We start from the raw sequence: 11,382 nt of genomic DNA on the forward strand, positions 1-11,382 counted from the left end.
GTCAGCGCTTGACTTTAATTCAGTGCAGGCGAAACGAGGCTGCCCTGCGTTAGTATTTTAGCATTCATAGAATAAAAGGTTTAAAAAAAAACAAAACAAAAAAAAAAAGAGCTTTGAAACAAGTGACGGAAGACATGCAATGCCTATTTAGAACTGTGAATGAGTTTGTCCGTCATTGGAAGATGCGTTTCGTCCGATACCACACAGCCTTACACTACTGAATGAAATCTACTGGAATGTCGCAAATACTCAGCAAGTTTTGTAGCAGTTATCACACCAAATGCAGTTGTAAATATTATTTCTGATCTGGGATTCTTTTGCTATTATGCCCACTGGTTGCCCAGTGTACAGTTGACGTTAAAAAAAAAATTACAAAAAAATAAAAAAGGCTTGTTTCAGAATCAACTGGGCATATTAAACACACTTTGCCATTTAGAATCTGCTTGATATTCTGATTTTGCTTTGCTGATATTTGCTTTAATTTGCTTTATTTAATGGATTTAATTTGTTTTATTTGCTGGTCGGTTTATTTGTGGTCCATAAACCAGGAGGCAGGCCTTCATCTGAAAAGGTGAAACGCCACCAGTCAACCTGTACTTAATGTTTGATGTCAGAGTTGATGAGACTTTTTTTTTTTTCTTTTCTTTTTAATTTTGAAAATCATAAATTTCAGCAAGTTTTTCCGATTTATTGTGGCCAAATCAATAAAACCGAGTGTGACAAATGTAAACGCGCGCGTCTTGGTTCTGCAACACGCCCCCTAACCTTTCCCAATCAGTTCAGCACGACGCTCGCTGGTGGCGTGCGCCGCGTTTGATTCTCATGACGTCTGACATTATCTCCGCCTAATCAGCTCTGAGTACGGCCGTGCGTCGGTCCCGGGGATGATGGCGATACGAGCGGCGGGGCTGTCCTCCGAGAGCGGTCTCGCCGCTCCGCTCGCGTCAGAACTCTCACTCGACGTGTGAAGTGGCCCCGGGTCGCGGCGCTGATTGAATCTGCGCCTTTGGCCGCACAATGGCTTCCTCTTCCTGCATCACGCGCTGATTGAATCATCCGTAATTCCCCTCGATCGCCCTCTCCCAGCTCCCGCGGAACTCACGAGTGTCTCTGGGCCCAGGTGTGCGCCTCATAAATATGGAAGCTTTTTTGCGAGCGTTGCATTAGCATTCCTCTCGGCAGGCTCTCGGAATAGGAGGAATACAGGCGGGTGCGCCCGCTGTCGAGGGGGAACGGGATAAGCAAAGAACTTCCAGGACTGGTGCTGCCAAACGTTGAGACACTTTTCGCTCTCTTCAAGTTCGCACACTGTGTTGACGGCTTGTGTCAAAAGTATACTCTGCAAGAGCAATAACACTGGTGTTCAAAAGTAAGCAAGCGGAGCTGCTTTCTTTTAGTCAACTTTACCATTACGAGTGCAAGTGCTAACGTCAAATGTATGACTGTAGGTCGAATATCTTGATAAAAATGAATATATTAATAAGGATGGATATAGATACACTCGCCGGCCACTTTTTGAGGCACAGCTTGTTAGTATTGGCCTAAATTGGCCGGTGCATGTACAGTTTATTTACATGTCCACACGGTGCCTTTAATGTTGGGCAGGCTTCTGTGTTGCGGTATCCTGTAAGCCTTGGCTGTGTCTCAATTCAGGGTCTCCATCCTTCGAAGTCTGCACTTCGAAGGCCAGTTGCATCATAGCACTGCGCGACGGCTCGTCCCAATTCACTAGAATTCGAAGGACGCTCCAAATACAACCTACTTTAAGCCAGTTCGGAGGATGCACCGCTACTATCCTTCACATCCTTCTGTTTCCCAGGATGCTTTGCGTGCTGCTGCTAAGCATCCTGGGATCCTGGAAAGTCAGCTGAAATGGCGCCATCTACTGACATAGACACTACATATAAGTATAAGTATTCAAATTTCACATTAAATATTACGTTTTTACCGTAGGGTTTTTACTTATTTGAACATCCAACGCACGGTTGTATGGCGAACCAATGGTTAGCTTGATGCTATATAAACATCACTTCCAGGGTTGGCCAGCAGTAGGGAACGGCGTTGTTGCAACCAGGAAATACCCCGAAGGCTAGACCGTCCCATTTGGTTACCGGGGAGGCGGGTTTGGGTTTGGCCTCCTCGGCCGGATGCAGACCCTGAATTGAGACACAGCCCATATTTGAGTGATTGTTACCTGTCCATTCTGACCTCTGACCCCTGTCACACACCCACCTGCTGCCCAGTGAATGTTGTCTAGGGTGGTTGTGCCAATTCAGCAGCAGTTTGTGAAACACTCAGAGCAGCAAAGTCACTTCAGTGCACAGTGAGTGCACGTGGCAGCGTATATCCAAAGAGTGCACAGTTCCAACTCAGACCCTCCAATGAGGAAGTTCAGCCAGACAGCCCTTGCATCAGTGTATTTATCTTGGCATAGCAATCTCATGGCAAGATTTGGCATCAACAATCTGTCTCGGTTTCCCTCCAAGCATGAATATCATTGCGATGAATAAGTGATGTGCCAAACTGATAATACAGGGAATGCAATAACAAGCCCCCCGAGGGGATCCCAGAAATAAAACTCATAGGCTGCAGCGGCGGCGGCGGCAGCGGCGGCGGCGGCAGCGGCGGCGGCGGCAACAGCGGCGAGAATGCAGAGCCAGAAGCAATCATCTTTAAATAGTGCGACCCAATCAGATGAGGAGTAAATGTGACTGATCACCTGCTTGGGATGTGGCTCTGGTTCAATGCTCATTGGAACGATTATATACCTGCACGACTCTACCTGAGTTCAATTGTATTCTGGTGATTAATATATATAATATTATCATTATTATTATTATTATTATCATTATTATTATTATTATTATTATTATTATTATTATTATTATTATTATCATTATTCTTAATAATCGAATCCTTGTGAAAATACTTTTTTAAAACAAAAAAGTTACTTCTTTTGCTTAAAGTATCATATAGGCCAAGCGTGGTTATCCCTCAAAAGTATAGGCAAGTCCCATAGCCCTCATCAAGGACAAAACCAGACAGAATGCAGATGTTCTTTTTAGTCATTATGAATTCCATGGCTCGATGTTTCTGATAGTGCTTGAATTTCACCTTGGGAGCACAATAACAACGCTCGGTGTTTGGAACTTGACGGATTCCCTCTTACTACTGCGGGATTAAAGTCATCTTTACCTAAATAAAACTGTGAAACTGTGTAGCCTAAGATTTATTGGTCTGGAAGCAAACGACGTGCACTCGGGAAGAACACAGTTTTGTTTTTGTCTGGGTTTTTTTTAATCGCAGCCATAAAAGATGCACCTTGGAATCACTGACCGCGGGAAGATTGATGCAGTCGCCGTGGAATTGGTCTGCAAATTCTTGTTTTTGCGTTTGTCTGGTTCCCTGTTCACTTTGTCCACACCGCCATTCTTACAATGAATATTGCACGGATTTACGCCTGCTTAAAAGATCTCTCCCTTGCAAACTATTTGGCTCATGTGAACAATCCTTCCTTTTCAGCCAGAGCCATTGGCGGCTTTTTTCCACTGCTTCTGGTGCAGCTTTGATGGCTGAACGCTGGCTCTGGCCCCTGAATCCCATGTCCTTCAGTAGTTTGGCAGTTGATGGAGGCCTCTCTCCGATGGTGTGGAGCTGCCCCTGATTACCTTAGCCCCCTCCCGGACAAACGCAGTCTCCCATGGGGGGTTGGAAACTGGCGGTGGTTGGGAATTGTTGGTTATGCGCTTGCCCTCCAGGGAGGATGCAAGGGCCTTTAATACTTGGTTGTGACGCCAAGTGTACCGCCCTTGGCCGAGGCTGGTTTTGCACCCTGTGAGAATGTGCCTGAGGGAAGCTGGCATGGCGCACAGGGCACACTCCGGGTCTTCACCAACCCACTGCTGGAGATTGGTTGGTGTCGGAAGGACATCGTATGTAGCTCTGACCAAAAAGTAGTTATTTGTTTGAGGTGTCCATCCATCCATCCATCCATCCATCCATCCATTCATCCATTTTCAACACCAGTTCCTTCCTGCACTCGGGGTCACAGGGGTCAGCTGGGCACTTTATCTCTCAAGTGATGGATGGACCTGTTTCAAAAATGACTAATGTTAAGTTTGAAGTTGATTTCGCGAGGAATAAAGCAAGCAGTTTGAAACATACAAAATAGGAAAAAGCGATTGTTTGCAAATGAAATAAAAAATCAGTTCAGTGAAATCAGTCCCTATCACGTTGATTCAGTTTGGCTGACACGTTAATCAAACTCATTCATCATTCTTCAAGGCTACTCATCAGTCACCTCGTTAGGTACCCGGTACTTGCAAGGTGCTTCCAAACATGCTTGAGCCTTGGTTTTCTTGCACAGCAAGAACGTGCGCAACAGAAAGAGGCGAAGCAAGAGCAGTTTGAAATGTCGCTGCTACCCAAGACCTCAACCGACTCTCTTCATTCCGTGTCACTGTGTAAAATGTCTCCTGCTGAGCCTTTGGCGATACAATAATGACTCTTTAGAGTGCCGCTTCTCCAAAAGCCAGGCTGTGGTATATTAGGGCGATGGGGTGGCAGGGGGTTAAAGGAAAACAACAACGATAAAACAACATGAGGCGCGATATCAAACGGCACAGGCGGATCGCGGGCGTCTGTCCTCAGTGCGCGTTGTTGATTGGGAGAAGCGAAACGCGTGTGGATGAAAGCCTCGCACTCTGATCTTCACCCCGGGCGCTGAGGCGGCCCGGCGGCGACCTGCTTCATCTCGACTGGCCCTTATCTCGCTGAAGCTCAATTATAGCAGCTTATTATGTCAGGACAAGTCCTGCAGCAAGTCCAGTGCCATCTCTGAGAGAGAGAGAGAGAGAGAGAGAGAGAGAGAGAGAGAGAGAGAGAGACAGACGAACGGACAGAGGGACGGAGGGACGGACATCCCCGAGAAAACAGCCAGTCCCCGCACATGACCGCTCTGATGGGGACGGACAGACTGAGTGCGGTGTCCTTTTTTCGGGGGACAAGTTGGTGTGTGTGTGTGTGTGGGTGTTTGTGTGTGCGAAGGAGATGCTGCAGAGATCTCTGTAATCCAACGTGACACATACATTGGGGTGAGACAAGAGTTTTTTCTCTTCGCGGCCCCTCCACCAGCTGTTGGGTGGCTGCTTCGGGGTTTGGACGGGTGGGTGTTAAAGGAGCTCATGCAGTCTGACAGCCAGACAGTGACAGTGCATGTGTGTGTGTGTGTGTGTGTGTGTGTGTGTGTGTGTGTGCGTGTGTGTGTCTAGAAGTCGGGCCAAGTGCGCGTCGCCTTCATCAAACTGCACTTCTGAGCAAGGATTCGCTGGGCTTTCACTCGGTTAACTCACTTTGCATGCATTGCTTTTATTTCATTTATGGTTAGAGGCAGATGAGCGCCCCCTGGAGTCTGGATCTGCTCTAGGTTTCTTCCCACAGGGGAGTTTTTCCTGGCCACTGTCGCACTTCGCTTGCTCTGGGGGCCCAGTTGGTTTTTTTCTCTGATTGTGCAAAAACATCTTTGGATTTGATTTAGCGCTGTACAAATAAAATGTGATTGATGGATTGATTTGTTAAAAAGAATCACGTAATAATAGCTAACGACAACCAGGAGGGGAGGAGTTGACGAGACAACGTCAGCGTCGCTGTTTTGTTTTGTTTTTTATCCCCGCTGGGCAATCAGACGACTCCACCTGAGATGGAGACGGGAGAGATAAAGGTTAAAAGAGAAAGCGCCACCGCCTCGGCCCACCCCGTCCTGTTTCCTTGGTTACCCCTCGGCGGCGCGTGCGAGGGCAGGCACTCGCACACACGTTTGGGGAGGCAATTTCTGACCTGTGAATGCCTGATACAGATACCTGGCCCCGCAAAAGCAGAAATTCCAAAAACGCACCTGACATTCTCAAATCAGCGAGGAAGTGAAAAAAAAAAAAAACGGACGGTTGCTGCTTTGTGCTTCATTTGCAATCTGCAGAGTCCATTAAAAAAAGAAAATCTGGATCACAGAGACGACGTGCTTGGACTGAGCAGGTGTCTTTGTCTTTGAGTTGTCACTCCGGTTGTTCTCCGGATGTGCGCAGAGGCAGTTTGAGGAGAACTCGAAAGCACAGTCAACAACAACTTCACGCTCGCACCCCACCAGGCACTCGGGGCTCCACTCCGCTGCACCCTCTTCTTCAAAAATCAAAGGTGCCACTTGAATCTTTTTTCCACTGGGTCACTACGGCTGTTCCGGTCATGATTAATAAACAGAGAACAGTGTGTTACTCTGCTCACTTGTGGGCCGTCGATCTGCCGAAGGCCATGGACACACTTGAGGATTTTCGAATCTTAACCCACTTTAAAAATGTGGGCGACATCAGACATGAGACAGGTAGGCCGCATACCTCAGGGCTTGAGCTGATTCGCAGGCGTCGCAGACATGTTATCTCTGATAAAGTTGCGAAAACGCCAACGTGAGCAAATCGGGTTACGAATTGGTCATAAAATCCCCAAGTGTGCTCCCAGGCTTTGTATGTACTGAGTTTGTGTAGTCATGTCGATGATGCCATCATCCTTGTACATGGGAAGAACACTGATGTCCCTGGGCTTTATTTCCCTGGAAATAAGTGATGGTAATTTCATCACGTATTTGAAATGCACTGAACAGGGTGTGCAGTAAGCGACTGATGAAAATCAATGAATCTAAAGTGGGAGAATTGGAAATATTCTCCCACTTCAAACATCTTGGTTTCACCTTGGACTCAAACATGACCTTTAAAAAACATATCAAAACAGTGTTGAACCCTATTAATTTCAACCTGCGTAATTTGACACAAATTAGGCCCTTGTTATTAACCAGCGATACTGCAAAGTCATATTTCATCCTTACCTGCTCACACATGGAAAGGATAGTTTTTTTTTTACCGAAGCATCACTGTACAAATGACACTTTCGATATGTAAAGTAAATGATCAAATAACCATTCAGTACATCCCAGGTTTGGCTCCTGTTGGCTCCGAGTTATTGACTGGTGTAAAGTGTGAGGTGCGGACGTGAGAAGCTGTTACTCTATCTGGGATGCAACGGTTGCCAGTGACAGACCTGTGAGAAGCCGTTAGAAACGGCAGCCCTACTGTAATTTACACAATAGTACAACATCCACAAAACAGAACCATTACCAGTCGGAAAGATGTGATGCTGCTCATTTTCTTCATGTCATTATGTTTAGTGCTTTCCACTTGCACCGACATACAATCTCCCTAACCAGGCGCACTCACCGAGGTATAAATACAGCCCTGCTCGTGACTCACTGTTTGGCTGCGCAGTCACTGAGAGTCGTTTGCCGAGGACTTATTACTGATTAACTGCAGAGCCGAGTCATTTTGTCAGAGCGCTAGCTGTCTCTCCCCGACAAAGCCGCAAAGTTATCAAAGGACTATTAACTCCCGCTATTGCAAAGCGCCAAATAAATGAATCCTCCACTTTCATGGTTCCCATGTGTTGCATGTGAGGCGATCCAACGGCTCCCCAACGACTCTTTGCAAAGTGATTCCTCCGCTTCAGTGCCACTCTGAGGAACATGCTATGAAGCTCCACGCACGCTCGAAAGAGTGCGAACATCATTTCCAACAATCTTCGGTGACAGGGAATGAAACGCAAACGAACTAGCTGCATCCGGCAAAAACCGCAATGGGTTTTTACTTTTGAGAAAACCCCAATACCAACCTACAGTAATCCTGGTCGGCTGCATCGTATTATGTGATGTTTGTGCAGAGAATCGCCATCTCTCCACTTGCTAACATGTCACTGTTTGGCTGCACACACATTTGGGGATGTCCCGTCGTGCCAAATGACAACGGATGACTAACGCACACCACATGGATCCACCACGTGGCCCAGCGATATCCCAGAATTTCCCCAAAACAACATGTGAGCCCTTCGGATGTTAAGTTGAGGGACAGGAAATACGACTTGGACCTTTATTTATTTATTTGTTTGTTTGTTTGTTTGTTTATTTTATTATTTACTGTGTGAGTCACATCAGCAGTCTGTGTGTGTGCGTGCGCATGCTGTCCCACAGCCTTGGTGGGCGTGGCCCCTCCACCCAGTGGCGGACCACTGATATAGATATGACGCCTAGGCCATCAGCGACGTCATATCTAGTCCACTCTAAATTGATCCGGCTCATAATACCCTCAATATGACACTATGGCTCAAGAATCCATACAGAATCACAGTTACACATTGCATCGCATTCATATATGGGACCTAGTCGAGTAAAACTTAGTTTCCAAAACACTTAAATCTCCATTAAGAGTAGGAAACTAAAGTCACTAATAATGTCAAAACATACAAATAAAATTTGGGCTTGGCATCGCATATTCGAGATCTGAATGGCTGTCACAACTAACCGTGGTCTGTTCACTTGCAGCGGACAGGAGGCTGCATTGTCGATTCTGCTGGCCGAAGGCAGATTTCATCGAACGTGGCAGCCCAAGCTCGCTGAAATGTGATTGGATAAAAGCTCCAGCGTAACTTACAACAATGGAAGCAACACAACCAAGTGGATATTACATGATATGAAAAGAACAAGCGATGTCGTATTTACTGGGAAATGTACTTTTCTAAGTATGTTTAGGCCAGCAGAGAAAACCGAGCTGGCCCTGACGGCCCACCGCTGCCTCAGCCACACACCTGCACGTGATGAGCTCTGCTGACACAGCTGAAAGTCATCAGCGGTCGGCGCAAAGTTCATCCCCAGGATGACAAACTTTTTCCATCTGTCCTTTGCCCAAACATGTTTGTGACTTACCTTCCTACTGGAGCAGGCAGGCATGGGATGGAGAGGGGGTCTGCTTTCTTTTTATCACAAAAGACTCTTGTGGCCTTTTTTTTTTTTTTCTTCCTTTTAAATCGACTAAAACCGGCGAACCAGCAGGAGTTTTAATCGAGTGCCCATGATTTGTTTTTTTGTGGGGGGGGGGGTTGCCAAATGCTGGGAGGAGACAAAAAGAAAAACCTCTTGAGGGTTGAATTTGCAGTCTGGAGGAGAGAGCTGGAGTGTGTGCAGCTCATACAGCGAAAGGGACTGAATGCCTCCATTTCGTGCGCTCAGGGTCTCATGGGTGCTGGAGCCCAGCCCTGCTTTCTCAGAGAGGGTGAAGGCAGAGTTACACTTCAGTAGAAGCCACCCAGACATAGGGAAAAGAACACGCACGACCCAAACCCCATGACGACCCTCACTCATTCATTCTGTGTGCGTGCACACACACACACACACACACACACACACACACACACACACACACACAGCAGGGTCAAACGCTCTTCCAAAGCATTTTGAGGGCAGCCGGCGAAGAAGAGGAATTAATTCAAATCACCGAAATTTGTGTCGGAGATGAAATTTAATTGCTCTCTGTTGTGCGAGAGAAGGGGGAGCAAAAGCCTCTCCTGGCCGCACGGCTCTTGAATCAGTCATTTGGCATGGATGTCATGTCAGTGTGTGTGTGTGTGTGTATTTGTGTGTGTGTGTCTGCCTGTCTGTCTGTCTCATGGCTCACACAAGTCTCAAAAAAACATCCATCCATCACCAATACCTGATCTGTCCTGCACTAAGAGTTGCGTGGGTGTGCTGGAGCCTATCCCAGCTGTCGTTGCAAAAGCAGGTTTTTTTCTGAAAGACAAACAAGCGTTCGCTCTCTCTCTCTCTCTCACACACACACACACACACACACACTTAAGGACAATTTAGAGTTCGCAATTTACCTCACATGCTTGTTTTTGGATTTTGGGAGGAAGCCAGAAAACTCGGAGAGAACCCACACAGACACGGGGAGAACACGCAAGTGCTAACAAACAGTCACAGCTAACTAACATGCTAACAGTGCAAACCACTGCTCCACTCCTCGAAAAAAAACATCTGCCAAAAAAAAAAATAATAATAATTAGTATCCAGAAACGTTCCATCGCAGCTCAAAGGGAAGAGGGGTGATGACGTGTGCGTGTAATCCACCGCTAATGCTGATGTAACAGTTGGGCTCGGCGTCATTTCCCCCGGTGGACGCCCCCCCCCACTCCCCCTCACCCCACCACCACCTCGTCTCGTCGGCAGAGATAACATCCCCGTCTTGTCATGTGGAACGCTTCCACTCCCCCGGAAAGCTCTTGTCTTGTCCCCCACTTCTGTACACCGACCGACTTGCCGCCGCAGCTTAAAAGTCCCGCAGAGACTCTCGGCTCAGCAGAACAGAAAGGGAAACTCGCGCAGAGCAGGGACCAATTTATCTGAGCAGACGGCACTGCTGCCTCGCACACGCTTAAAGAAAAATTAATTAATGAAAACAATAATCTTCCTTCACCCAGCCACCGTTCTCACAGCTGCAGCTGCGGGACTTCCAAGGGCACATCCGAAGAAGGGAGATAAGAGCGTCGAGGGCCGTAACGTGTCACTGTGGCCAAACGTATCTCCAGCATCAGCTGATAGATAATGACACGGAGGAGCTGATTACATGATCCTCCTGCCGTCAACCCCCTCCCCCCACCAGCCGCCAATACCGGCCGACTTCCTGTCCGCGCATCCCCTCCCTCCCCTCCCCTCCATCATCCTCCTCTGAAACCCCGGCGCCCGCAGTCATTTCTCGCCGATCCTGATGTTTATCTGATGAGCATCCATAATTCATGTGATGGATTTCTATGAAAATAACCGGGGAGAGGAAGGAACTTTGTATTTATTCGAGAGGAAATTTAGACGGCGTTCAAACTTGCACTCTTTGAGAGCACAATAATAGGGCAGCTTTTTTTATTTACTGTTTTTAATTATTTCTGCTGGGTGAAAATACCATAAGCTCTCCAGTAAAACTAATTTCTGTTGCCCTCATTTTGTTCATGCAAATAAAGTTTTGTTTGTCGACGATATTTTAGTTTGCATTGCCTTGATTGTCTCTGACTTCAGTGCACAACAAAAGTTTCTTTCAGCCACAAATGATATGAAGAATGACTATTTTGGACCAATTACCAGAAAGAAAGATGCCTTCCTATGATAATGTGGCCCGGGCGGGCTTCGAACCCCAGACTCCCAGGGTAATAGTCATGTGCGCTAACCAGTCGGCGAAAGAGATATCCCCTTGGCTAAGTAGCCAGGGCACATGATCCATTGGAGGCATAGTGACAGGACCCTCAGCTGTCACAGTAATATTTAACATAAAGGAGTTTCTATTTCTTTGCTGAAAATGGTCACGATTGTGTGTTTAAAGTCAGAATGCTGGGAGGTGGAGGCTCCCTTAAAAAGAATATAATCCTCTTGAGTGTATTTACGTACATTTGAGGATGATCACACACTTGCTGAGCCCTACAAGTCATATAGATTAAAGGCACAGTTCAAATGCATGCACATAAATGTTC

This window comes from Nelusetta ayraudi, unplaced genomic scaffold (genome assembly GCF_046127955.1).
Source record: "Nelusetta ayraudi isolate G7.1 ecotype Tasmania unplaced genomic scaffold, CSIRO-AGI_Nayr_v1 ptg000026l, whole genome shotgun sequence".
Classification (NCBI taxonomy): domain Eukaryota; kingdom Metazoa; phylum Chordata; class Actinopteri; order Tetraodontiformes; family Monacanthidae; genus Nelusetta; species Nelusetta ayraudi.